General features: G+C 45.5%; 1 long non-coding RNA gene across 2 annotated transcripts; it reads right to left on the bottom strand.

Annotated features, from left to right (window-relative positions):
• Positions 1 to 1,769: 1,769 nt before the first annotated feature.
• LOC108158384 lies at positions 1,770 to 2,292 on the bottom strand. Of its 2 annotated transcripts, XR_001775246.2 has the most exons (3): positions 2,242 to 2,285; positions 2,035 to 2,187; positions 1,770 to 1,983 (listed from the first exon to the last, which is right to left on the bottom strand). It is a non-coding gene; the product is annotated as an uncharacterized LOC108158384 (long non-coding RNA). The 2 variants fall into 2 exon arrangements; XR_004474682.1 differs by having other exon boundaries at positions 2,035 to 2,292.
• Positions 2,293 to 3,324: the final 1,032 nt, after the last annotated feature.

Genomic DNA, 3,324 nt, shown 5'->3' with positions numbered 1-3,324 from the left:
AGGCGCTAATGTTTTACTCTAAGCAAAGCCGCCTATGCTACGTGTGTGTTAGAGAGAGACAGGGCGAGAAAAAATGAAATTGTTTTCTTGATGCTGGCTATAATAATAATACGATCCAATTCAGATTCCGCAGTCTTAAAGATATGGTCATTCTCTACAATTCTACGTTCTTGGTTTTCTCATATCTTTAAAATTGTGGATGCCACAGATTTTCGTCCTTTGTGGGGGCGGTGACATATCACAGAAGTCTGGATCCAAAACATCGTTGCTCTAGCTCTTATAGTCTTTGAGCACTAGGCGCTGAAGGGGACGGACAGACGGACGGACGGACAGACAGACAGGGCTCAATCGACTCGGCTATTGATGCCGGTAAAGAATATATATACTTTATGGGGTCGGAAACGATTCCTTCTGGACGTTACACACATCCACTTTTACCACAAATCTAATATACCCCAATACTCATTTTGAGTATCGGGTATAAAAACAATGTTTGCCCACACCCGGCTTCCCATAAACAATCTCACACCCGGCTTTCTGCAGATCCTGCACTTTGGGCATTTTACAGTTATCTCTTTGGAAGACGAAATGCAATACTCGGGATGGCGAAATCAATTGAGATGTTTATAGAAAAACTATTCCCGAAAGGGATCGACGATGCAAAGATCAAAAAGTTCAAGTCAGTCTTGATCCAGAAGCGACACGGAAAAGTCGAGCTAAAAACTAAGATCGCGCAAACCCTTTGTCCGGAATCCTTTGTGACCCTCAACTTAAATCTATATCTGTAAACTTAGAAGTTAAATAAAAACTTTTTAAAAACGCAATCCGCTACCGCAGTTATTTAATTTGCACACAAATCCGCACATGTTGCTGTAAGACGAGGTGCTGGAGGAAGCGGATAAAGGATAGGGGGAGGAACTGTGTACGTGCGTGTAAGGAGAGCACAGATCCGATCCCTATGCATATTCTGGCTACTATCGCTCGCCTGTGATCGAGCTGTGGATGTGCCTGGATCCAGATAGCATCAGGTTGGGTTTCTGCCGGTTCACATGTGTGGAAGCGAAGCCCAAATTGCGTTGTTAAAATGCGAAAGGCGTTGACAATGGGCATATCACAAGCAGCGGCAGCACACATGGTCGGGTAAGCTCTGCCCAGGAGTCTAGTCGCAGGACTTGTTCTGGATCGTTTACAAAGGCAAACAAAAAGCGCTGTCTTATCGAGGATCGGCTAGGGTCCCGAGATGGCCCTATGAAAGCAGTTGATAAACGCTCGGTCTTGGTCTCGTTCCCAGTCCCAGCTCCGATCAATGATAGCCAGACCTTCCCAGAGGAAGCAGCTGCTGCAGCTCAGCACCTACTCGGGTTAGCCAAAAATCTGTCAGCATTGATCGAGGCGTGAGCTTGGTGCGCATACCCTGTAATTACGGGCCGCGACTCGCGTCCCAGCAACGTTTGCTGCAACGGATGCCAAAGGCTCAGGGCTCAGAGCTCATAGCTCAGAGCTCGTAGATATCATAAGAAGAGCTTTCAAGTGACCGATGTCTGATGTCCGACCAATTACCGATGATTATCGTCACCACCTTGCACTCAGGGTGTCAAAATGTGCGCAGGGCATCATGCAAAATGGTAAAAGGCACTAAAACCCGAAAACCCCAAAACACTAATTACGTGAGTGGCCCCGGGTCCGCTCTCAATCTGTTTTTGGCTTATCCACCTAATGGTATCTGCTGTTTTGGCAGCCTGGAGTCCTGGTGGATATATTCACTGGAGTTATGGATATGGGAACTCCTTTATTATAATCTTTCTGCGGTTTAAGAGTAGATCCATCATAGTTTCTTTCCAATTACTTATATTTAGTTTATGTTCGAAACTAGTTTCGGGCTTCTTTCAAGGGTTTCGCTGAAACTCCAGATTGTCTTTTGACGAAACCTACAAAGGGGCATTTCACGAGGAGTGCAAGCTGTCTTATGCACTACCACGAATACTAGAAGACAGAGTCAGTGACTAACCAAGTTTAAGCCATATTTTTACTCACTTTTTAAGCTATTTGCAGTTTGCTGTCTTTTGAAGAGATTGCGAATACATTCGTTGGCAAAGGTTACGTAGCATGTTCCATTCTTGCCACACATCGGGCTGTGTCTGCCAGGGCAGACCTCGTGTCCGTGTATTGTTAAACAAAAAAGAAGCACTAAGAAGAGTAGTTCAAAGAAGAGTTTTTCGAAAACTCGAAACTGGCAAATACCATTTAATAGAGCTAAATAGAACCTCATCTTAACAAGGCTTCTGGATTTTAGATGCGTTAGTTCCACTTGAACTGCAATTCTTTTCATGGATGATGTTTGAAATCGATTTGGACATACTATTTAGAGATTACTGTACTGACTACTGTTAGCAATTAGTGCTGCTCTTTCCGAATGAGAGTTTGCCTCGTATAAGATATTTTTACACGATAAAAAGCGAATCGATTAAGGCTCATTTAAGCCACGAATTGAGCCGAAAAAAAAACCACAATTAACGATAAAAAAAATATCCGATGCAATGCCCAGTAACCTCTTTTTTGAGTTATTCGCGCTTACTTACGCACTTTCGCCGTATCTATGTACGAGTATCTCTTTGTCTCTGCGTCGCGGAGTTTGTGGCCCACTACTACTAACCCAGTACCCCCTGCTGGCCTGGCCGAGCAGTCTGATTAATGTTTATGGTCACACCTCCATCTCGCTGTTGTGCTCAGAGTGGTGCTGCTCCTGCTGCAAAGGTGCCAAAATTTTACACCTGCAGCACACGCAAAATTGCAAGTCAGACCTCGCCGAAAGCAGCCACGGCAACAGCGGCCACAATCTGCCCTGAGATACGAATCCAGAGTCGGAGTCGCAACAGGAAACCATAAATAAAAATTAGACAACGCGTTATAAGAACTACTGTCAGACAACATATGATTTGGAAACAATTTTCAAACGCCGACTGAGGATGGGACGCGCTCCTTTCCATTCTCATTCCGATTCCCATTCGGTCGCTGCAGGTGCCTTGGCTGCTGATTGGCCTCCATTTAACGCTGCGTGAGTTGGCTCTCTGTCTGCCCTGGCGCCCTTGGCCAAGGCAGGCGTCAGGGCATGAAACAAACGCTGCAGGATCAGGCACCTCAGCGGCAGCCAAGCCAGCGGCACCGACGCGCAACTGGATGCGGATGCGTTGCCAAAAGTATTTTCCTAAATTATGGTTTCTCTTTTTGGTTAATTAAAAAGGTTCGGGCGCAGCTGATGATGATGATGCGGATGATGGAGGATATCCTTGACCTGCAACACCTTCGGTTCACAGTTCACAGTTC

Source organism: Drosophila miranda (assembly GCF_003369915.1).
Source record: "Drosophila miranda strain MSH22 chromosome Y unlocalized genomic scaffold, D.miranda_PacBio2.1 Contig_Y2_pilon, whole genome shotgun sequence".
Taxonomy (NCBI): Eukaryota; Metazoa; Arthropoda; class Insecta; order Diptera; family Drosophilidae; genus Drosophila; species Drosophila miranda.
The sequence above is the reverse complement of the archived record's forward strand: the minus strand, read 5'-3'. Positions and strand labels throughout refer to the sequence as shown.